The sequence below is a fragment of the Mustela nigripes genome, chromosome 3, assembly GCF_022355385.1.
Source record: "Mustela nigripes isolate SB6536 chromosome 3, MUSNIG.SB6536, whole genome shotgun sequence".
In the NCBI taxonomy this organism is placed as follows: Eukaryota; Metazoa; Chordata; class Mammalia; order Carnivora; family Mustelidae; genus Mustela; species Mustela nigripes.
This window is the reverse complement of record NC_081559.1, coordinates 72,835,671-72,861,896: the sequence shown is the minus strand read 5'-3', so window position 1 is coordinate 72,861,896 and position 26,226 is coordinate 72,835,671. Positions and strand designations below refer to the sequence as shown.

General features: G+C 39.8%; 1 protein-coding gene across 12 annotated transcripts in view; it reads right to left on the bottom strand.

Annotated features, from left to right (window-relative positions):
* The window catches only part of OSBPL6 (oxysterol binding protein like 6), a 204,188-nt gene that overhangs the window by 146,879 nt on the left and 31,083 nt on the right, over positions 1-26,226 (bottom strand). For 10 of the 12 annotated variants that reach the window (XM_059394230.1, XM_059394235.1, XM_059394238.1 and 7 more), the window contains exon 2: positions 24,225-24,285. The exons of the other annotated variants lie outside the window; for them this stretch is intronic. The gene's annotated coding sequence lies outside the window, so the exon portion shown is untranslated. The remainder of the gene's footprint in view (positions 1-24,224; positions 24,286-26,226) is intronic. 12 annotated transcript variants of the gene reach the window in all.

Below are 26,226 nucleotides of genomic sequence, written 5' to 3'. Positions count from 1 at the left end.
ATTAGGTATAACAATACCAGTTACACATACCCCCACCTAAGTCCTGGTGTCTTGGGGGGGGGGGGGGGGGGGGAAGACACAGAGTGTGGCTGCAGAGAACAGCCCTGCGCATAAATCATTTAATCGAATTATTCCGTGTGTACTTGTCTCTCGCTAGAGCTTGCATTTGTTTCATCTGTGAACATCCCACACAGGGTCAGACACACTATTTTGTACAGGTGTTTACCACACACTGACTTGGACCAAGAACCGACCTCATCTTCCTGAAGGGTATGTGGAGGAATTGTTTTCTGTGTCCCACACCACTGCACAGTGAAACCATCATCCCTAAACCTGGGGTAGGTTCCCAGCCTGAGTTTATAGTTAAGACTTCTAGCAAACTGCAACAAAGTCCAACTCCATACACTTCGTAACAGCGTTTTCAAATTAGCAGAAGTGCAATTATGAAAAGGTTGCCATATGTTACAGTCAATGATTTTTATTTAATTAAGAAGAAAACAGTAAGAAATCATCCCAGCACACTTAGCCTTCGCACCTAGAAAAGGCATCTAGAGAAAATCAACCACACATCCCAGTGGAGTGAGGGGGCAGGGACACCCCACGCAGCTCTCATGTGGTTCTACAGAAACCCGCCAGTTACGGAAGACATGCTTGAGTTCTGTCAAATTATCCAGTAGGAAAAAGGTGTGGTGGTCAAATCCGTCATGTCATTTCTCACTTGCATCCCTGTTCCCTCTGAAATGGAGCATACTCTGGAAAAGTACATTTTAATATAGCTGCTATAGCTTCACCTACCATTCAATCAAGATCTTTTTATTACAGAGATAATATTGCATCTGTAACTTAGCGCTTTGGGGAGAGGGGCAAAAATAACACATGTAGGGAAAATACTTCTTTTTTTCACTACCAAAGAAGCAAATTATTTTTGCTGTTCTACACAGTACAGTAGGGCTCATACATTTTAAACAACCTAGATAAGGTCTTTTTTCCATTTGAGGCAAGTCTCAGTAGTGATTCAAAATTAAATTGTTAACCAAATGTCAGGAACCACGAAATAAGCATAGCGTAGTCTCCTCTGAATAGCAAACACCAGAATATGCAGAAGCACGTGAAAGTATAAAAGCCTACAGTAGTAGCACCATCTACTGAATGCCTTCAGTTCAAGAAAGCAATCTACTACCTTTAACACCCAAGGGGAAAATGTTAGGACTGTTATATTATTATTATTATTATTATTATTATTACTATTATTCTCTTATTAAAAGATACTCATTTATTCATTCATGCAATACACCAAGCATCTACTAAGTGTCAGACATTCTGCTAGGAGCTGGGGGATATGGTGTTAAGCCAAACAGACTTGCCCTTGCTCTCAGGGACCTTTAATCAAAGAGACAGAAAATAATAATAATAATAATAATAATAATAATAATAAGCTAAGCACATGATCATGCTGGAAGGAAAAAAGACATGCTACTATGAGAAAAAATAGGAGAGGGACCTAACTTAACTTGAAAGGAGGAAAAGGCTTCTCAGAGAAACTAGCATTTAAGATAACACTGAGGCCAAGAAGGAGAGGACAGTCCAGATAGAGAGAACAGCATGTGCAAAGGGTCTGAGACAGGAAAGAGCTGGACGTACCAAGGACCAGAAAAAGACCTGCAGCATTTGAGTGGAGAGTGGGAAGGAAAGGAAGGCATGAAACAAAGTGACAGCTGTCGACCAGAGCCAGATAACTTGGAGTCAAATAAAAGATCTGGGCTTTCTAAGATCTTTTTTTTTCTAAGATGGGAATGGAAGAGGATGTATTTGGGATATATTGTAGAGATGAATGGCTAGGGCTGTTCGATATGGGTGTGGAGTGTAGGAGGGAATGAGGTGTCAGAGGCGATAGATGGCAGGTTTCTGGTTGAAGCAACCCACTGAAGAAAGGAACACAGCAGGAGGCACCGGCTTAGCTGCTACACTGGGGATGAAAAGATTGGTTTCGACCACAATGTTAAGAAGTTTAAGATGTCTTTGAGACCTCCAGATGGAAAAGCCAAGTAAGTCGTAGGATTCAATGACACAGAAATGTAACATGTGTGCCATGCCACTCTTAACAATTTAGATCAGTAGCTCAACTGGGTAAAAGTTGTCCAGCCTTCTTGGGCATCCCCACCCTCTCACTCACCTCTGGATAGAGCCCACTCCCAGGCCAAGGAGCAGACCAATGAGGGGAAGACAGATCATCCCTAAGAACTGCAAACAGTGCTCATTCTCAATTACGGCAATTTACATTCTGAGGAAGCAGAAGTCTTTGGAATAAACCAGGTACAGAGCACTAATGATTTTACAAACTTTTATATATGCTATCAATTTCATATATCTTATAAGGTATATACATATATGACTGTATTAATAAATGAAATATATATAAAGATCATTGTAACAATATTCTTACATAAATAAATTTTATACAAGAAAATACAAGCTGGGGGGTGCCCGGGCAGCTCAGTCAGTTAAGCATCTGCCTGGGATCAAGCCCTGCATTAGGTTCTTTGCTCAGCGGGGAGCCTGCTTCTCCCTCCCCCTTTGCGCGCCCCCCAGCTCATGCTCTCTCTCTCGTGCTATCTCAAATAAATAAATAAAATCTTAAAAAAAAATACTACTAGATTTTTAAAGATGTTCTGTAATTCATATATTATGCATATTGTTCCATAGCTATTGTAAAAAAAATAACTTAAAATTACCATTTTTAAATATTTAAGATAAGACTTAGATGATTAACTGAGCTCATCTACTATTTCTTTGATAAAAACTTAAGGCATCAATATTCTACTCACAGTTTGGCCACAGTTTGGTAGTATTTTGACAAGCACGACGAGATGGTATGAAATCACTTATTGTATCAACCACTGATTCATGGTTTCAGGTTGTAAGGGGCTCCTAACCTGTATCTGATCCCTGGGTTGATTTTTTCTTTTTTGTTTTTTGGTTTTTTTAACCAAATTGCTGTGATTCAAAATTCTTTGTTCGTTCAAAATTTCCTATGAAATAATAATTTCATAGGAGCAAAACCTGCAGAAGCAGGCTTACCACGCTTGACTTCTGGCAAGGCGACATTTAACACAGGCGAGACGGCCAAATAAAAGATGACGTCATCCACATCTGCTGATTCACGCAGAAAGGGGGGAATTAGGAGGCGCAGACAGGGAAGCCAAGAGCGATATGGGAATTGTGATTACATTTTACTGGAAAGTAGGCTGCTGAGCTAGACAACTGCTTAAATGGGTTACTGGTGGTCAATGAAGAAAAAGGAGAAGGCAGCTATTTTGTGAAATGAGATTAGAAGAGCCAAATAGTATTGGTCAAGCAGGCAAGTAAAAGGCAGAGCTTCAGCCATGAAAGGCTGAAACCAAGCATTCCCTTTTCTTTCTCTGAGTGCACACTTCTCACCTCTAACCCACTTAAAAACACAGCTTCCCAATCACACTTTCAGAAAATAAACTTTAAAATCATCTTAATCCCACCTTTTGTCCAAGCAATCATGCTAACACCTTTTTAGAGGTCAAAAAATAAAGCTTTTTAAATGGCTAAAACACAATATGTGGCAACAAAATTTCTAGAGTAAAATGTGTATCTGTGCAATATGTGTTTAACTGCCTTAAATATAAACTTCTACAATGAATAACCATCCATGCGGAATGCCACTAGTACATTTAAGGCATCAAATAGAAATGAATTAAGTATTCACTCATACGCCATGCCCATTTTCACAGAACTAAATCCCTAACATGAAGAAAAGCAAAAAGTGACTGTAATCCATTGTTGTCACATCATTTATTCGATAACTGTTTCCTGAGTACCTACTATGTTGTGTTAGGAACTGTGTGAGACACAATGAATAACATAATCAATTACTGAACCAAAATTAAGACACTGAGAAGTAGGAATGGGCCCATGGAGACAATTAATAATGATAGTGGTATAGAAATAATAATAATTGTTAATGTTGACTTAATAAGTAATTATTATGTGACTGGTTCTCTGCTAAGCCCTTTTTTAAATTATTATTTTTAATTGGCGTTAAAGACACATACAATTTGTCATCTAAATTTTTTTAAAGATGTATTTATTTATTATAGAGAGAGAAAGAGCACAGGGGTTTGGGGGAGCAGTGAGAGGAAGAGTAAAAGAGAAAGAGAGAAGCAGACTCCCCGCTGAGCACAGAGCTTGATGCCATGCCAGGCTCAGTCTCACAACTCTGAAATCATGACTCAACCAAAAATCAAGACTCAGGGGCTTGGGACACCTGGGTGGCTCAGTCAGTTAAGTGTCTACTCTGGTCATGATCCCAGGATCCTGGGATCAAGTCCCACGTCGGGTTCCTTGCTCTGCGGGGAGCCTGCTTCCCCCCCACCTGTCTGTCACTCCCCCTGCTTATGTTTGCCCATGCCTTACCTCTCTGTCTCTCTCTGACAAATAAATAAATAAAATCTTTTTTAAAAAAATAGTCAGATGCCTAACTGACTGAACCACCCAGATGCCATCTAAGTCATTTTGAACTGTATGGTACACTGGTGTTAGGCACAATTATGTCATCGGTCAGCCACTACCACCATCCACCTCCAGTCTTTTCATGTCGAAAAGCTGAAACTCTGTACCCATAAAATAATAACTCCCATCCCATTCCCTTCTCTCCCAAACCCTTAACAATCACCATTCCACTCAAGAATTACAATTTCATAAGTATAGCCAAGAAAATACTTCTATTAGAATCCACACATATTCCATTGGGGAGGGTATGTGCTTGGGTGAGTGCTGTGAAGTGTGTAAACCTGGTGATTCACAGACCTGTACCCCTGGGGATAAAAATATATGTTTATAAAAAAAAAAAAAAGAATCCACACATATTCGTGGGGTATCTTTTTCAACTAAGACAACATTAGAATCAAGAATCAAAATAAACTGTACTTAGATTTCTGTATGACAATGTATTAGATCTGGATTTTTAAAAAATGAAGTAAATTAAATTATTAATATTTTTAAGAACAGAAAGGTTTTACTGTAAAATTTAACTATTAACTTCATCTTCTATTTCATGTTTTAAAACTTAACACTATGGCACACGTATAAAATTTATTAATAAATATCATACTTTGGATATAGCATGCACAAATAATTTTTAGTGACATGGTGTACAACCAAAAATGTTTGGGGAACCACTGATACAAAGGTCTGTGGTCCCGTTAGTGGGAATCAATGGAGGGATGATGAGGAGTCTGTTTTTGAACATATTGAAACATATTGAGTTAATGTGTCAAGTAGAGGATCAGGATGAAGTACCCAAGAGGCAGAAGGACATTTAAGCCTAGAGTGCAGCTGAGAAACGGAATCTATATTTAGAAGTCATCTGCATAGCAGTGACCGGAAGAGACATGAGGAGGGATAAGAACCATTAAAAAAAAAAAAAAAAAAAAGACAGCAGAGGCCTACACAGAGGGGAGTCCCTATATTTAGAAAGTCTAGGAGAAAGGAGATGTAAAGGAGACAGGGAGCTAGGAGGAAAGCCAAAAGAATACGTAAGATGGATACCATCAAATGAGGCCAGTGTCAAAAGTTACAGAAAATTAAGGAATTGAGAAAAGGCCAGTCAATGGATTTGGCTGCTAGGAGGTCATTTCAGTCCTCTGAGAGCGTTTTTGGTAATGGGTAGTGACAGAGCCTGATTCAGATCTGACTGAGTGGTGAGGAAGTGGAGATAAGAAGTGAGTATCCACAGGGAAACTTGGTGATGATGAGGATGAAATGAAAAGCAGAAGAGGGTTGGATGGAAAGGCTTGGTCACAAGAGTTTTGCCCCTTAAGAGATATTTGGCAATGTGTGGCTACTTTCCAGAGTGCTACTGGCATCCAGTAAGTAATGCCCAGAGTTGCAGGTAAACATCTTGGAATGCAGGATTGCCCCCTACAACAAAGAATTATCCAGCATGAAATGTTAATGGTACCCAAAATATCAATAGTCAATCACTGAGAAATTGTACTGTAAAAGATCAGGTAGCTCTGAGCACTTTCATATGCTAAGAAGCTACCAAACTTCAGTTACAAAAAAGAGAAAGATCTGTGGACAAATCAGGGTCTCCCAAGAATGGGAAGGTATAGGACGAAGGGCAGAAAGAGGTGGATGAGCATTGGAAAAGAGAAGGCCCTTCCAAGTTGTTTGAAATGGGGAATGGAAGCAGAGACAACAGTAGATACAGAGAACTGGAGATCAAAAAGATGAAAGTTAAGGGAACTCATCTCTGATGGCCTTGCAATATCTCCTTAGAAAAGTTCCCCAGCAATAGGGGGATAAATGTAGGGTCTTGAGAGGGGAGGCACTTGGAAGAGCTCCTATGTGGGTAAGGCAGTAAGAGGGACATGAAAGTTTTACCAAGTACCTATGAGGGTTTGGGAGGAGAAAAACAAAATCAACTTAGTTTTCTGAAGATTTATGCAAAAAAGTCATTTATCCTTGGAACCAAAGATAAGAGAATAAATAACATTAAGGTTAACTCAAGGTCAAGATTGGCCAAATAACTCAGGGGAGGACAAAAAGTAATAAAAATTAGACAGTCCTGCTGAGTTAGGCTGCTCGAGTTACAAACTAAGGCAATGAAACGTAAGCCAGATGAACTGAGAAGACCAAAAGAAGGCTGGGTACCATAGAAGATGCAAGTACCGGGCTGGGTAGGAGGAAGAATGACAAGAAAAGGAATGACAAGAAGCCAAGGCCAAAAGGGTAATCTGGGGGGTCTCAAATCTTAAGCAATAAATTGTTTCAAATTATGATGTGGTCCAAGACAAAGGCATGCCTATACATGACGAGAAACTATTTCTGACACGGAAGGAGGGCAGGGAGGACTCAAGCTTCCCGGACTGTATCATCCTTAATATATTCCCACCAGAATGTTTTTGGTGACCACTTCCTTAACAGTATGTCTCTGTTGAGGTATACCAATCACACTGTCGCTGCAACCCCTTGTCTATCGCACAGGACCTGTCACTGCTGACATGACCATCTGAAGTCAGCAGAGACTGTATCATCAGAGCTAGCTGTCCCACATGGAAACCGAATCTCTCTGACGTCAAACTGCCCTGACAGCTATACATAAAAGATGCTATCATGATACGATAGCACATAATATTCTTTTTTAAAAAAAAAAAAGATTTATTTATTTATTTATTTACTTGACAGAGAGAGAGATCACAAGTAGGCAGAGAGAGGAAGGGAAGCAGGCTCCCTGCTGAGCAGAGAGCCCCATGCGGGACTCTATCCTAGGACCCTGAGATCATGACCTAAGCCAAAGGCAGCGGCTTAACCACTGAGGCACCCAAGTGCCCAGCACATAATATTCTTTATTACAAGATGGACATCCATGGCCTATGGCGATCACTGTTCTCTACTCTGGTAATAAGTGAATTCAGCTTTACAGCCAAGACAAAATTAGCTTTCATTGCTTGCCGGTAAACTTTAATTGATTGTATTGTCTGAAGACCCAAACACCGGTAAGCACTATTTCCTGGACTTAACCGTTTTCTTCCAAGATCCACATATAAGAAACAGAGTTTCATTTTATCATCCTTTTGGCTGCTACCCTTTAGCACAAGTCCTGTTCCAGCATGCCCTATCATCTTAAAAGGATAATTTAGTTTTTAAGGGAAATGCGCAGAAAGTAGAAACTAGTTTCTAGTTTCTAAAACTAGTTTCTAAAAGTGCAGAAACTAGAAACATGGATCAAACAGAGCAAATGACCAGGGAGAACACACAAAACGAGAATTTAACTTATATAAAATTAAATAAATAAATGAGAATTTAACTTTAAAAAACTACTTTAAACAAATGACATAAAATTAAGATATTCTAAAATTGATGTTTTAATAAATGTTCTAAGTAAATTCCAAAATCTGATGAAGTATCCAGATATGAAACTGTCCTTTTTCATAGGGCTTTGTTAAAGACACCCAAGGAATAGTTCTTTATGCTGGTGAACAAAATACTTAAAAATTATAAAAAGAGCAATCACATATCTAAATATTCAGTTGTTCAAACACAGAAATCTTGATACTCATCAAATTCTGTGACTTGTTCTGCAAATAGAGGTTACATCAAATTATCTGCTCTAATGAAGGGAAAAGGAGGTACAGATAAGACCAAAGAACAAAAGAAACAAATAACCCCAAGAGTATTTATATAACTAGATCGCTCTCCCCCAAATATTATATAACTAGGTAATCTCAAGTACCAGGACCAATGTCTGGCTTTTTTGAAAGACAATCTACAAATAATAATAAGGATGGCTGTTACTCTATGGACTACATCCTATTCATAGGGGTCCTAGAAAGTAACAACTAACCAATCATCCACTTATTAAAGACTTTCTACTAGAGTAGCAGAGAGAATCCAGTACAGCAGTTAATCTAGAGCTTGTCAGAGGGTTGTATGGCATTATCACATATATTTGATAATTCAAGTGACAGGAATGAATGGGGTCAGTCATAGACAAGGTCAAGAAAGAAGAAAAAAGACGCAAGGCCAAACTCTCTGAATCAGTGGTTCTCAGATCTTAGGGAGCTTCTTAAATTAACAGACTATCAGACCCCAGCCCCTCGAGTGTGATTCACAATGTCTGGGGTGGGGCCCACGCAAATGGGCTCAGATGCTGCCCAAGAGGGTGCTGTGTGGACCTGCTTTGGAAAAACACAACCCTCAACTGTAAAAAGAAAACACCGATACATTGGGCCTTATCAAAATTTAAAGCTTTGCTCTACAAACGATCCCATGAATAGGATGAAAAGACAAGTTATAGACTGAAAGAAAATATTTGCATATCCAAATATACCAATGGTACCAACGTCAATTCCCTGATTTTGTTCTCTATTATAGTCATGGGAGATGTCATCTTTGGGGGAAACTGAGTGAAATGCACATGAGACCTCCTGTACATTTTTTGGTAACTTTCTGTGAATTATAATGATCTCAAATCAAAAAAAGTTCTGTTCGTTTTTTTAAGTGACTTGTCTGCCTAACTATTAGCACTTTGGTAACAAACCAGTGGATTACAGGACTGCCTGAAACACTGTTTATTTAACAGAGCTGAAGTCCAGGGAAGTTGACAATTCATGACTTGTGAAATCTTCAACAATGTTTCCCTGAACTGGACAGGTATTCTCTCCCACTTCATAATATCAGATGTAAGTGCAAAAGTTGAGATAATTGTTGTCATTATTATTACTATTTTACTCTCCAAAGCACTGTTATGACATGTACCACAGAAACTGAGTAATATGACTTCAGATATACATACATACATATATATAAATAAAATAATATTAAGAACAATTAGGAAAGTGCATTTTCTCCTATACATCTAATACTGAGTGATTATTATTTTTAAGACTGTAAGATTACTATTGTTCAAAAGCTAAATAAAGTAAGTTACAGAGAAAAGGAGAAAAACTAGTCGAACTATTACTGTTTCGATATATGAGTGTAACAGCAAGAGTTATTTTCAGTGCCTCCAGAATGACACCCACTGTGAATAATAATACTAATTCATTGCTGGTACTTCTAAGGTACTTCTATATGTTAGATACTATGCTAAGCTCATCAGAAGTGGATTGTCTTAGTTTACACTCACAACAACCCATGAAGTAGGTATTGTTATAAAAGATGGAAAAACAGGGAGAGTACATAGCTCATCCCTGGCTAGGTCTCTTATGAAGACAGAGCTCCTGCTATGACCACTGAACATCCATCCCCTGTCACTGCTCCCACACGTCATCACCACCTTACCCCCAGAGGGCAAGGGGTCCCCCAGGACAGCTCTGAAAATGTGACCAGAATTAAGGGCCCCGGGGCTCTTGATGAGGTTTTTAATCTGGCACTAAGCATTCTGAGCACCAACTGGAGTAAATAGTAATATTCACCATAATTCCAATTACTCTGGATGAACTAACATTGAGAATAGAACTGCCAGGAATGAAGATGTCCTGCTTACAGCCCACCGAGAAGCCTTAACCAATTCAGAGGAAGCAGCCAGGATAAAACAAGGCCACGTAAAACCAATGGAAATGGCCACAAGTCTCAAGAGAGCAAGGCCATTTTACAGGAATTAGAAAGTCATCCACAGAAATAGCTGTTAATCTAATTTCTTCATTTCTGAAGGCAATTCAAGGATTCCTTTTGAGTATCTTCTCCTCTTTTTTGTTTTGTTTTTACAGGAGAAGTCCTGATTTCAAATCTACCCAAAGACTGAAGAAGCAGCTCCTCCTATTTCTACACTCATAATATCAAGCATGTCTCTTGAAGCAGCTATGTTGAAAGGGCTTCACGAACTGTAAAGAGGGTAAGGTAATTTATAGTTCCCAATATTAAGAAAATGAATACATTCCTGGCAGTAAACCATAGAGTGTTTCTTTTCAAGCCATTAGGAAATCTCTCTATATAATTATTTGTCATCTAATGTAAGCTACAATCACAAATTACATGATAATTTTTTTTAAAAAATCACATATGCTGAGTCACTGTGAACGGTTAAGTACAGTTAAGCAGTTAAGGACACCCAAGGTTCAGGACAGGCCCTATTTCCACCACAGAGCATGGAAAGGCACTGAGCAGCAGTATTGCTGGGACTACTTCTGGAAGACCGAATGGTCTTTGTCAGTCCCAAGTTAGGTAGTGGACCGAATGGAAGCTCAGTGCTCTTGGAATAAGACCACCCATGTGATTTCAAGACAACAGAAACACGAACAGCATGTAACATGTTATTTAAACCCTAAGAGTAAAAAGTAGGCAACTTAGTCAATGAGTATTATCTCTGTAGAGTGCAGCTGAAATACTCCCATACCTGTCCTTTGAATAATCTCACCAAGGGGTAAATTCTGCCATCCAGGTGATGGACCGCGCATAAAGTTTACTTCAAAGGAGGATGATCAGGGGCTGATCTTAATGGCTCAAATTCTCTCTGGCACCTTTCAAGTTTGCACAGATGTCACAGCACCTTTAAGACTTCCTTAGCAGGAAGCCTGGGTGACTCAGTCAGTTAAGCAGCTGCCTTCAGCTCGGGTCATGATCCTAGGGTCCTAGAATTGAGTCCCGCATCAGGCTCCTCGCTTGGCAGGGAGTCTGCTTCTCCCTCTGCCTGCTGTTCCCCCTGCTTGTGCTCTCACTCTCTCTCTCTGTTAAATAAATAAATAAAATCTTAAAAAAAAAAAAAATTCCTTAGGCATTATATGGATCCATATTTTGTCTATTTGACTCTTCCAAGGTACCCAATATACTAATGAAGATCAAATAGTGTCAAATAATAAAACTTAAGCTAAGGTCTAGGTCGCAAAATAAATCAAACTGTACCTATCTCTTGTGGTGAGATTACCAACTGCTCAAGGATCTATTCTCCACTTTTTCCTTTCAGAAACAGACACCTCCACAAGCTTTACGTGGTACACAATCAGCCAGCTAGTCTACAATTCCCAACCTCTCTTGTGGCTAAGTCATGGCTACTTGGTTCTACTCAAAGGCATCTGAGAAGGAGGTACGCAATTTTGGGTCACGGACTTTAAAAAAGAGAATTGCTCATCCACTCTATCCCTCCTCCCCAGTCCCCACACTTCCTACAGGTCGGACGAGGAGGGTTCTAGTCAGCCTCTGCCCTGCAGATGAGGGCAATACTATGACAGTAGCGCAGATACTGGTACTGGTACAGGTACTGGTAAAAAACTTTCATGTGCATCAGAATTACCTGGCTTGGCTCACCTCCACAGTTTCTGATTCACAATTTGCTTTTCTAGTTTTCTAGCAAGTTCCCAAGTGATGTTAACATGGCTGTTCTGATGCAAGAGGCTGGGAAGCACATCTTGGCACCTAACGAACTAGACGTGCTCTTTCATTAAGAAGGACACGAGCCCCATGTTGTTACTGAGCACTTGAAAGGTGGCTAGTGAGGCAAAGGGACTGAATTTTTCATATTATTTCATTCTAGTTAACTTAAATACCAATACTTGATTTAGTTAATAAAAAACCTGAGTATGTGAGATGACTTTTTTCAACTGTAAATTTTCTGACATCTAAATACAGATCAAGTATTTCGGATGAAAATTTAGTGTGCAAGCTGAGATGTCCTGAACATGTAAACTACCTCAGACTTGGAAGACTTAGGAAGACAGAAAGAATATGATGTATTTCATTAGTACTTTTTCTCCTGAGTATATGTTGAAGTAACATTTTTTTACTGTAGCGAGTCAAAGAGAATATGTTATTAAAATGAATTTCACTTTTTTTTTCTTTTTTTCCGTATGGCCACTAGGACATTTAATATTGTGACACGTGTGGCTCACACATTTTTATTGAATGGCTCTGACCTAAACTATTATGTGAATGAGAAAGAGAAAGCAGGAAAGAGATCATCCATCTTGTTTGGGCAATTAGCTTTGTAATAGTTGCTTAGCCTAAACCCTGATTGTCCTCCTATGCAAAATGTATAATTTCCAAATTTCTGGTGGTAGATGTACCACACTACTGCCTCCTTTCCATTCATCCTCATCCTCCTTTCTTGTTTTATTCAACCTCAATTGCACATAACGGATTAATCACCGTCTTGACACAAGACACATTCATATCTCAGGGCCACACAAGCTGCCTTCATTCACTCATTCATTTCTTAGCTGTGAGAAATGTGACCATGTCACATTCCTGTGACATGGTGAACCCAACTGCTGTGACCATGAACCCAACACCTGCCACAAAGAATAGACTTTGCCATAACTCATCTACCCAAATGGCCCTCCCGGTTTCATCCTCCTGGTTCCTCCTACCTGCGGTAACAAGCATTCTGAATCCTGTACTCAATACTCTACTACTTTCCTCTCTATATATTATCATCTCATCTATTTATATTCCTAAAACCTACAGTTACAATTTTAGTCATTTTTAAATTTCTAAAAAAGGGAACTGAATGAAAAAAAAATATGTACTATTAATTTTTTTCATTTTATATCAGTAAGACTCATCTATGCTGCAACGCTTTCATTATACTTTATTTTGATTGGACTATATGTCCCATTGAATGCATTTATAGTTTACTCATCTACTCTCTTGCCCACAGACATTTTGGGTTTTCCCAGGTTTCTGATGTTGTACACAGTACTGCCATAAATACTTTTGCACATATTTCCTGGTGCATATGTGCAAGAATCTCTTTTACATATATACTTGGGAGTAAAATATTGGAAATGTGGTTATGAAAGAATGCCAATACTATTTTCTAAGGTACTTGTATAAATATACTAGCAGGTGTGAGATCCTCTGGATCTCCATCTGCCCTAGCACTTGACATTAACAAATCTTTCAAATTTTCCAATTGAATGGGTATAAAATGGCATTTCATTGGAGCTCTGAGTTGTAGTCCAAATCACAAATGATGTTGAACATTTTATATATATATTTTTTGGCCATCTGTGCTTCCTTATCTGTATCTATAAAATACCCAGGCACATCTTTGCCCATTTTTCTAGGGGGTTGTTCATGCTTTTCTTCTTGATTGCTAGGACTTCTTTGTGTAATCTCAAAAACGATCAGTTCATCACCAGTCTTGTTTCATTTATACCCCAGTTTCCCCTCCACAAACAAATACTGAAGCAAATTTAGGCATCATACAATTTCAATAAGTTTCTTTAAACGAACAAAATTCTTAATTTTAATATATCCAATTTGTCAATCTTTTTTTATATTAAATGTGTGGGTTTTTGTTTTTTGTTTTTGTATCTTAAGAAATCATTTCTGAAGACTAAAAGTATGAAAACACTTAGGAAATCCTTTCCTACCCCAAGTCTTAAGGTTTTCTTCTTGACATTTAAGACATTAAAGCCTCCAGAAGGAGTTGGGGTTTTTTTTGGTTGTTTTTTTGTTTTTTGTTTTTTGTTTTTGTTTTTGTTTTGGCATATGGTATAAAGTGCAAGGTGAAGCAGCAAATGTTGATGCAGAAGCTGCAAGTTCTCTAGAAGATCTAGCTAAGATAATTCATGATAGTGGTTACACAAAACAAGAGATTTTCAGTGTAGACAAAACAGCCTTATACTAGATGAAGATGTCATCTAGAACTTTCATAGCTGAAGAGGAGAAGTCAATGCCTGTCTTCAAAGCTTCAAAGGACAAGCTGACTCTCCTATTCGGGGCTAACACAACTGATGACTTTTATTGGAAGCCAATGCTCATTGACAATTCTGAAATTCTAGGGCCCTTAAAAATTATGGAACATCTACTCTGCCTAGGCTCTATAAATGCAACAACAAAGCCTGAACATCTGTTTACTGAATATTTTAATATTCATGGTTTACTGAATATTTTAAGTGCACTGCTGAGACCTACTGCTTAGGAAAAAAAAGATGCCTTTAGAAATATTATTGCTTACTGACATTACGCCTGGTCATCCCAGAGCTCTGATGGAGATGTGCAATGAAATTAATGTTGTCTTCACCCCTGCTATCAAAACATCTATTCTTCAGCCCATGGATCCAGGAATCATTTCAAGTTTCAAGTCTTACTATTTAAGAAATATGTGTCATAAGGCTTTAGGGTGTCATAGGTAGTGATTCGTCTGATGGATCTGGGCAAAGTAAATCGAAAAACTTTGGGGAAGGATTCAGCATTCCATATGCCATTAAGATCATTTGTGATTGATGGAAGAGGTCAAAATATCAACATTAACAGAAGTTTGAAAGAAGTTGACTGCAGCACGCATGGACAATTTTGAGGGATTCAAGCCTTCAATGAATAAAGTAACTGCAATGTGGTGAAAAAAAGCAAGAGAACTAGAAGTAGAAATGGAGCCTGAAGAAAGGACTGATCGCTACTATCTTATGATAAAACCTGAATAGATGAGGAGTTGCTTCTTACGTATGAACAAAGAAAGTGGTTTCTTGAGATGGAATCAATTCCTGATGAAGATGCTGTGAAGACTGTTGAAATGACAACAAAGGATTTAGATGGAAAATAACACAATATCAAATAGCATCACGCTACAGAAATTGTTCATGAACAGAAGTGTTAACCAATGCAAACTTGTCTTATCTTAAGAAATTGCCACAGCCATTCCAACCTTCACCAACCACCACTCTGATCAGTTAGCAGCTATCAAAACTGAGGCAAGATCCTCCACTAGCAAAAAAAAATAGGACTCACTGAAAGCTCAGATGATGGTTAGCATCTTTTAGCAATAAGGTATTTGTTAATTTGTTAATTCAGGTATGTACATTGTTTTTTAGACATAATGCTATTTCCCATTTAATAGACTAGTGCATAGAGTAAACATAACGTTCATATGCACTAGGAAACAAAACAACTTCATCTGACTCCCTTTATTATGAGATATACTTTATTGTGGTAGTCTGGAATTGAACCTGCAACATTTTCAAGGTGAGCCTGTATGCTACAGAAGTCAAAATTATCCTGAGATAGGCTAGGAAACATTCATTGCATCACTTACTCAAGACATAAGCTTCTACTAAATAAATGCTAGGCACTAGGCTAGATGCTGGAGAAACCAACACAAATAAAAGAAAGTTTGTAACTGAGGTCAAGAAAGGGAAACACACACATAAAGAAATAACAATTGTACAATAGACATTAGACTCAGTGGAGCATGAGAAAAGGAGTAATCAGCTGGGAAAATTATGAAATTGACTGATGTCTCTGTTCTGCTACCCAGCTCCAATAAAAGACATTCTTTTATAAATAAGTCCTCTTCCAAATGTGTATGTTTCCAAAGGGCAAGGAGATCCTCAGAGAAGAAGATTTACCCTGTGTTGGTTATTCTCCATTCACCCCTTCCTACGTCAGATCCCATGATCCAACTTTCTCTGCCCTTCTCTGGGCTCTAGGAAACTGACTTCTATAAACAGCATCACCCAGAATCCTTTACTCTAGCTCCCAGATGGATGTGGCTTATAGAAGACACCAGAGAAAGACTGGAGAGGAGAGTGGAGGGAAGTCAACTTAATTGAACTCACCTCCATCTCCCTACCTATCCCAGTCTTGCCTGTAGCTGGATTCACCCTTACAGTTCCATGGACATGCTTCTCAATGGGTTCCAGGAACACTGCTTCTTCCCTCATTCTTTCTGGTCTAGGCACAGTGTTGGCTCCCACCTTTGCTACCTGTGGAGTATTTTGCCATCCCCTGGGGGTTTCCCTGAGCCCTGTCCTCAACTTTTTAAATCATTCCTTCATTAAATACTCCTTCATTAAATACTTTTACAACATGCCATCAATGTAACCTGCCAGAACACTAACCAAAACCATAATTTTCTGCAACTAAAAAATCCAATCTCTAGAAAATACCTGAGCAAGGGTTACGTTTTCAAAGGGCCTGAAATCTGGACCATCGCTGTCCAACATTTATTGAATAAACTACCTTTGACAGCACTTCTTATCACGTGCTAGGTATGCCAGTTTTGACTACAGTAAAGTTTGCATCTCTCCTGGACTTGGCTTGCCATCTTCAAAAAAGGGAGTCTTAAGAGTAGTTGTGGGTATTTTAAGAGTGACTCACAGGCTTTTTTTTTTTTAATGTAATGGGATGAATTAAGCACCTGACTGAGGGTTCTGAGAATAGAGAACGGCCCACTCACTGATGTTCCCAGAAGGGCTTTCATCCCAGGGCTACACAATGCCTTTCTGCTCAGATCTGCATTCTGCTGATTCAAGCAGCTAAAATCCTGCCACCTGTCTTAATAACCATCTTGGTATACTGTAGATTTCCGTTGTTTAAAAGAAAAACCAAATTGACTAAGTACACTAGTTTCAAATCTCTAACGGCTCTGATTCATGGAACTAACCAGTAAAAGTGCGTCCTGTGATTCTGAGTGGCATCATTCTGATCCCCCACAAATCAGCCATGATTTACTCAGGCTACAATGATGAGTACAAGACAAAAACAGCATTAGTTCCTCAGACCAGGGTTGGCCAAACACACTAGATGAGTCTGTTTCAGTGAAAAAAAATATTGTTATTGTATGCTTTTTAGAAGTCTTCACCATTCTTTTTTCCCTCACCAGATCCTCATTTACTGGCCATGGATTTTCTTTTTTCTAAACATAACATTTTGGTATTTATATTTAGTGCCTATGCTATAGCGTTTTTTTTCGTATGCTGGTATTTGTTATTTTGATTTCCACTCTTTACTCCAATGCTACCTTCTCCTCCTTCTTGCCTCTCTTCTATCCCTATCCTCTTAATGCACTTTTCCTTCATTCTCTCCCTTCCCTGAGTTCATTGCCAGATCAGGACCTAACCTCATCTCCCCAACACATTAGCAAAGTGCCCTAAAATTGACAAATGCACTTCCGCTGCTAAAGACAGAGTTCCTCCCATCAGAAGAGGCATTCCCACGGGGACTTGGGTTATCCTTTGGGCATTTGATTAGAAGCAAGTGAGGTTGCCCGGGCAACCACTCCAAATTGTCCTAAGATGCCTGGCAAGCATGTTTTACGCAGCCTGATGTGAAGGTCACACTAGCCAACCCTGTGACAGTTAAAGGCGCAGTCTCTATGCAGTCAGCCAAGGGCTCAGGGAACATCCATCAGATGAGCTCAATAACATTTGCATAATCATAAAATTGTCAGACTCCCAAAGCCATAAGGACCCATGTGAGCAATCTATTTCAAAGAGCCAAAGAGAGCTTTGAAAAGGAGTAACAATAGGTGAGTGTGCTAAAATCATTAAAAAGAATACATCAAAACCAACCAGATGGAATCCAATCGCTTAGCTGGTAAAAAAAAAAAAAAAAAAAAAAAAATACTTAAGCTACTCAGTTTTCTCACATGATTTAAAAATGGTTCTACTCTGAGGCAAGGCAATAAACTGAAAGGCCTAGAAAAAGTCACTCCATAGCTTTACTCCATATAATCTCCCTAGATCAGAAGTATTTAAGCTATTATTCTCAAATAGCAAGACTCAATATTGAAAAACAGGCCAATACCCACTAAATTAATGTTACATTTAGCTAAATCTCAATCAAAACTCCAATCCACTGGGCAAAATATCTACGAGGCCGAGAAGAAATCCATGTGCCTAAAACACAAAGTGCTCTTACAAAACAATAAGCCAGAACAGGAACATGTCTATGGAAAAAATGGGAAAAGAACACAAACTAGCCAATTTACCATAAAATTCAAATGACCAGCACATTACAGAGAAATAAATGCTCAGCCAGAAAAACAAGGATGCAATTTAAAAGAAATGACTTTTGATATAACAAGTGGATAAGGAATCAGAGTAAACTCTGGGGAAAGTAACATCCTAACAAGACTCACAAGCTTTCAACATATATTCTAGCTTGATCTAACAAATTCTACTACATTCACTTTTGTTTATTAACTATTTAACTTATTCATTTATTTTACATGAGCATCTAACTCATGAGCCTGAGATTAAGACCTGAGCCGAGATCAAGCCAGTTGCTTAACCAACTGACTTGCCACCCAGGCACGTCTCTATTACATTTAAAAGTTTATCTTCAGTACATAATCAAACAACTGCTCCATCATGTGTACAAAGATGTTCATCAGAGTATTACTTATCATAGCAAAAAATCAGGACACAACTTAGGTGTCCAGCTAATCTCTGCAGCCATTCTAAATGATGATGTAAATATATAGTCACCAATATGGAAAAAAGTGGCTCAGATATTTTCTCTGGTTGGGAGCATAAGGAAAGAAAGAGGTTTATAAAGCAGCATGTCTCCATTTTTGTAAGAAAAAAAAAATATATATATATACACACATAGTAACTTATTTATAGGAATACAAATCCTAAGGAAGAAAATCTGAGTATTTAACACCAAATGCTATTTATTTCCGGATAATGGGATTATGGGTGATTTTGACTTCTTGTGTGAAGTTCCACTTTAATTTTTTTTCTGCCATGAACAAATACTACTTCCCATAGCAATATTTAGCTTTGAAATGTTAAAAGGAATTGTAATAAATTTTCATGCATACATATCAAGAAGGTTTATTTTTTCAACAAACCTTTGCTTTAGGCTAAGATTATTAAACATCTTTGCAATATCTGAGTCTCTATGAATTAGAATATAGAAGGTCCTTAAGCATGTATGGATTTTAGGGAGATGATGGACAAGAAATTAAAAGGACATCACCAGCATCAATTCCTGGAAACCACGCCGGTTACCCAGGAAAGCCATAGCCTAGGGCTGCTTCTGCCATAATCACAGAATCGGAACTTTCTGGGGCTGGACAGGAACGTGCTGCCAGCCAGCTCTTGTTGTGGACTCCAGAAGGGTGATTTCTTTAGCTGATGCCTTCCCTCTTTCCCTTCTATTCCCAATGCATGCATAGAAAGAGAGAAAGGCCAACAATACAACAGAGAACATGGGATTGAAGATGTACAGTTTTTCAAATACAGAGCTCTGGGGTGGTTGACTCCGGGGGGGTAATTTAAATGCTGTGTCTGTGCAGGGTCACTTGAAAGTACAAATCTGGGCTTAGGAAAGTCAAATCCATTCATTTATACCTGGTCAGCCAAATCGAAGTATCTAAAGCATGCTTCCTCTTGTATGATCAACTGTGAAACCAGCCCTCCTGCCCACCCCGCAAAACTTGGCTGGCGGACTCAGTCAGGGAGCCTGTGAGCATTGCTCACGCTCATCAAAGCCACACCTTTGGGCGCCTGGGTGGCTCAGTGGGTTAAGCTGCTGCCTTCAGCTCAGGTCATGATCTCAGGGTCCTGGGATCGAGTCCCGCATCGGGCTCTCTGCTCAGCGGGGAGCCTGCTTCCCTCTCTCTCTCTCTGCCTGCCTCTCCATCTACTTATGATTTCTCTCTGTCAAATAAATAAATAAAATCTTTAAAAAAAAAAAAAAAGCCACACCTTTACAATCCACATCTCCGCAGAAACAGACTGTACTTGACGGATAGACACGGCTAACTTTTATTCCTAAACTGAGCGTTAGCCAGTATCATTGTGAAGATATTTAGAAGCTTATTACTTGGGAAAGACAAGTGAAAAATTTCTCTCTATCTCTCTCCCTCTCTCTTTTACACACACACACACACACACACACACACACACACCCCTGGAAGAGGTGTAGGACCAAATAATCTTATAATTTAACATATATGTCCCAAAGTCATGTTCATAGCTTCATCTCCCCTTGCATATTGTTTTCTTCCAGTTTCACTCAGTAATGACACACTCATTTATCAAAGGGCTGTATGTTTACTTTACAACACACTCCTCGGAGCAGTCCTGCGTGTTTATCAGGTATTTAAAACCTAGCAGTGTTTCCACCCCAAGCTAAAATAATTGACAACACCATGCCCACCCAGAGTCAGCCAATGCCCCACAAGCCTGACGCAGGACTCGATCCTGCAACCCTGAGAACATGACCTGAGCCGAAATCAAGGGTCAGATGCTTCATCGACGGCACCACCCAGGTGCCCCTTTTCTCTTTTTTTAAGGCGAATGCTAAGTGGCCATCTCCTAGCTGTGCACGGTTGGGATTTCCAGAGACTGTTCCGCAGTGGTTAGAGTCGATACGAACAGTCTGGTTGAAACAGCCAAGCCCCTGAATGGAGGGGGAAACAAAAAGGTTCTTTACCACAGAGAGTTGTGAAGCAGCTTCAGTGAGCTGAAGAGTCAATTACCTCGGAGCTAAGCCTGGAGCGGAGCCGGCATTCTGGGGCAGAACCTGGCTTAATGGACACGGTCCAGTTATCCCACGAGGGCAACATTTTTTCAGATGCTTTCACTGCTCAGCCACACGCTAGCAGCCTCCAGTCACCGCAGTTTCCCATGCAGCATCTCAGCAACATGGTAAAAATCCAAACCCCACAGGAAGATGCCACTTCAGGAGATAATCCTAATGTCAGCAACCCACAAGCAGCCTTTGTACACAGCCCCACTGACGACACTTCCGCGGCATAATTTCCTTCCAGAAGAAAAATAATTTGAATTTCACATTTTTCCTTATAAATATAGAATCAGGACATCTACCTGTGAGATACATTTTACCAGCAAGAATTTCAAATTCCAATTAGGAGTGTGTTCATTGCATGGCTTAAAAAAAAAAAAAGGTGGAAGATTTACTTCCCATTCATCTCAGGTAGAGAATTAGCCCACCAGAACTTGGTTTCTCACACATCTGTTTTCACATCCTGGCGTTTGGTTCCGTGCACGCCCAGGTGCCACTGGCGCAAAGCAGTCATTCCACCAGAACCATGTGAGAACAGGCGCCCTGAGACCAACCAGCTCGCAGACCGAGGCGACGTGACTTCGTCCCCTGCCCAGCACTCCAGCCCCTTTTGTGAATGCTCCAAATCTGAAAACTGTCAGAATTAACTGGCTTCTCACATTGCTGAAACCTTCAGGACACCAGTTAGGACAACAACAAATTCTCCAGAATCTGTTGCCTTAAAGTCGCATTGCTCGCATAGCACTGTGGTGACAGTTATTTAAAACTATCCGAGCTCAGCATATTGAAGATGACATGTCACAATGTCACTAATTGCTTCTGACATGTGAGGTTTACCACTGGAACCTCTGAATATGAAATGGGTCTTAGATTTAATAGCACATAATTAGTTCCTGTTACATTCCAAAAGGAGAGTCTTGCTGGAAAGGGGGTCTAGTGGGATAGCTTTCAGCGGCAACATGCACTGATTATAAATAACTCTTTGCCAAGAACCAGCCATTCAGACACTGACATGTAACTCAGCTTCGCCTCTCCTTGACGCTAGTGTAATCAACAGTACTAGATTGTTTTCCCTGGCTCCTTTCAGATACTCATCTAAATAGTGCCCTTGACTTGGGCACTAACTGTAGAACCCAACTAGAATGGAGTCAATATCCTTGGGCGACACAGTAGGTGGGAAGCATCCCAAGTTCTGAAATTCACTCGGGTTTTGAAGCTTGGCTTTACCACTTACATTTTTTATTTTGGGTAAATGGTTCAACATCTGTGCTTCACTTTCCTATTCTGCAAAGTGGGAATGAAAATACCTACTTCAAAATGTTGTTGTGAGGATTAAATGTGACTATGGATACTGCAACCAACAGTCCTCGACCTATAGTATGCATTCAATAAACAGTAGCTATTAATACAAGTTTGTTTGTTACCAATAGTCTATGGCTAAGAATTTAATTCAGATTGGCCTTCCTCTTGAATACAGGCAAGTGGAAACATTATATCTAGAATTTTTTTTAAAGACTTTATTTATTTATTTGACAGAGAGAGACACAGCCGGACAGAGAACACACACGGGGAGTGGAAGAGGGAGAAGCAGGCTTCCCGCTGACCAGGGATCCCAATGGGGGGCTCAATCCCAGGACCCTGGGATCACGACCTGAGCCGAAGGCAGACACTTAATGACTGAGGCACCTAGGTGCCCCTATATTTAGAATTCTTGAAGCTACAACAAAAAGGGCAGGGAAACAAGACTACAAAAGGGGGAGAGGAGAATAAGGGACAGACAAGAATAAAAGATACAGGGACGCCTGGGTGGCTCAGTCATTAAGTGTCTGCCTTCAGCTCAGGTCATGATCTCAGGGTCCTGGGATTGAGCCCCACATCAGGCTCCCTGTTCCATGGGAATCCTGCTTCTCCCTCTCCCACTACCCTCTGCTTGTGTTCTCTCTCTCACTGTGTCCTTCTCTGTCAAATAAATAAATAAAATCCTTAGGAAAAAAAAAAAAAGAATAAAAGATACAAGCAAGGAATTTGTACAAGAGGAACAAATTTAGAGAGGAAAGAAGAGCCAGTGAAAGAGGAAGTTGAAAGAGAAGCAGGGATAAGGAGGAGCCACAAGTGAGTATGGAGATTTTCCAGAAGCAAAAGAGGAAGAAAGAGAAACACAGGGAAAGGCAGTCCTATTAACAAACCAGAACACTTCTATGAGTAGTAGTATTAAGATATCAGAAATCAGACCACACATCTCAACATATCATTTGCTCAATAACAGATTATATTTCATTAGTACTCTCTCTTTTTTTAAGGATCTTTACATATTTGTCTCATTTTGCCCTATCAAGGACCCGCCTTGTAAGACAGACCAGCAGATACCACTACCCTGGATTTACATTTGAGGGCAAAGAATCAAGAGGTTGACTTGTCAGATCCATCACTTGGGCATGTTCCTGCTCTTAAAATTTTTAACATTCTTTTTTTTTTTTTAAGATTTTATTTATTTATTTGACAGAGATCACAGGTAGGCAGAGAGGCAAGCAGAGAGAGAGGAAGAAACAGCCTCCCCGACAAGCAGAGAGCCAGATGCGGGGCTCAATCCCAGGACCCTGGGATCATGACCTGAACCAAAGGCAGAGGCTTTAACCCACTGAGCCACCCAGGCGCCCCTTAACATTTTTAACATTCTTTAATCTCCTAATTAAAAGCACAGCCTGGTTGTTCTCTGACAGCAGGAACAAATCCTATCCTATTCTGATCAAAGAAAAAAGAAAGTAAAGTGAGTTTGGATTTCAGAAAAGAACTTGCACTTTAAAAACAACAACAAAACACTCTATTTCAAAGTAATTTGAAACTTACAGGTAAATTGACAGAACAGGACAAAGAACACTCACCCATCACCTAAAAACCCTCCTGAAATTTGGCCAGCTACCCCGATGATTTCCTTTGCAGCAAAAGGATCTGCTGCAGATCATTCATTGTATTTACTACGTTTCTCAGTCGCCTTCCAGCTAGAACAGTTCCTTGGTCTTTCCTGGAGTTTCATAACTTTTTAAGATAATCCTTACAATAATTTCAGGCACACACAAAAAAGTTGTGGGAGTAGTAAAAAAAACTCTAGTTCCCCCTTGGCCTAGATAACCAATTGTTTGGTCTTCAGTATTTTTTCTGGACCACGTGAGAGTAAATTGTGGTTACGGAGCCCCTATACTCCTGTGTACTCCAATATGCATTTCTCCAAACAAAGACACACTTACATGACAATCACAAGTCTCCTACAGTGTGGAACAGTTCTTCAGTCTTTACCTGTCTCTCTCATCCTTGACAATTTTAAAGAGTCAGAACTTTTGACTTTCTATTGTGACCTTGACTTTCTCTTGTCACCCTAATTTGGGTTCATCTGATGTTTTCTTATGCCCATATCTGGACCGTGTATTCCTAGCAAGAAGACCCGACACCAAAAGACACAAAGGATGTCAGATCATCCCATCACCAATGGTGCTAACCTTGATCTCCTGGACAGGTTTGTATCCACCAGTCTTCACCATAAAGTCACCATTTCTTCCTCTGGAATAATGAGTGGAAAAATACCGTAAGACTGTGCCAATACCTTGTTCTTCATCAAACATCCACCCACCCATAGACAACTCTTGTAGTCATCAACCATCACTGCGATGTTTGCCAAGTGGTGATTTTTGTATTTTCTTTCCTTTTTCTATATTTATTTGTTGGCATTCTTCTATAAGGAAGAACTTTCCCTCCCCATTCCCATGTATCTACTGATCAATGCAGAGTCACCAAATCTTATTTCATCTGATTGTTTATCATACATTACTAACATCATTGCTTTTGATGCTGCAATTTTCCCAGATTAGATAGTGAGGGCCCCTTGCACTTGCCTTTTTGGAAAGCAGGTTTAGTGAATACAATTTCATGTATCAAGAGGTATGTTGGAGGCCAAAAATTTGCTTTTTCAATTTGCTTTGGGGGTTGTAAGACAACACACAGAAATCACTGATGAATGTTAGTCCTTTTTTTTTCTTTCCCAATAGTGACTAGCTACCATTCGTTTTTAATTATAAACAGACATCCTCTTAGAATCAAATGTCAGATAATTTTCAAAATGAAGTACCTATATTATCCTTTATAAAAAGACTGAACACCTAAAAAACAATATTCAATACGAAGCATCTTCCTCAAACTTTTCCCTTGGCTTAGGATACTCTTTGGGTGATCTCACACAGGAGAGAAGTCACACCGGCATCTCAGCTGACACAAGACAATGTGTGTCAATGCAGGAGACCCAGCACAGAAGCTCAGTAAGTGGGGTTCCTTTCTGTCCTTTAACCTGCCTCAGAACTACACATCCATTCTTTCTCTGGTCCCATGACCGCCATGACTGGTCTTGTTACAGTCCCCATCTTTGAAGCACTACCCTCAAAGTTTCATCTTCACATCCTTTCTCCCTCACTCACCTGATAAACTCTGTTCGTGCAGGAATCCAGCCTCTAGTTCAGACTCCTGCTATTATTAACCCTCTCTTCCCCTTGCTTCACCTTCCACCTCGATGCCTCTTCCTAGGTTCTAGAAGGGTGGCACTCTCCAACAGAGACCCTCTTCACTCTCTGAAGAAAAAGCTATGTCCCCAAGCTTGGGGCTCAGGGTACTTCAGTCTCTGCCACCAAACCATGTCTCCCTCCCATTCTGTACTACACATTCTATACTAAACTGCAGGCCTGCAATTCTTTTACTTTTTTGTTCACTTAAATCCACTGCAAGACCTCAAAATACAGGGTAGACTTCTGCTTCGCCTTGTGTCTCTCTGCCCATCTCTGTGCCCAGGAAATGTTTGCTGGGTTAATAAATCAAAAGGCACCCATGGAAGACTCTGTCGTCCATTTATTAACAGCACTACACATAAAAGCCAATCTTCCTAGAAGTTTATTACTGATTCACATTTGAAGAAGTCATATATTTGTTTTGAATAACAGAGTAATTAGGCTATTTGGCAGACTTCAGCGGAAGAGGCAAAAACCTCTTTAGAATGGCCATTATCTCCATAGCTGATAAGCCCACCTAAGTATTTAATTACCATTCTCAATTCCAGAGGTGCCATGTTGTTGTTGTTTTTTTAAGGTTCACTTTGTTTTTATAAATTGGTGTTTTGTATCAAAGGTTACTCTGATGGGTCAACTTCATGTGCCAATTTAGGTACAGGCTACGGTCTCCATTTATTCAAACAAACACTAATCTGAGAGTCGCTGTGAAGGCATTCGGGAGATGTAATTGAAGTACATAAGCAGTTGGCTTTAAGCATGGGAGATTATCCTAGAGAATCTGGGTGGGCCTGCTTCAATCAATCAAAAGACCTGGAAAGTGCAACTGGGGCTTCCCTGAAGAAGAAATCCCACCTGTGAGCAGCAGCTGGGGCCCTCCCTATGTCCGTGAGTTCCAGCCCGCCTTTCCTGACCTCCTGCCCTGTACATTGCATACTTGCCTTGAATCCCC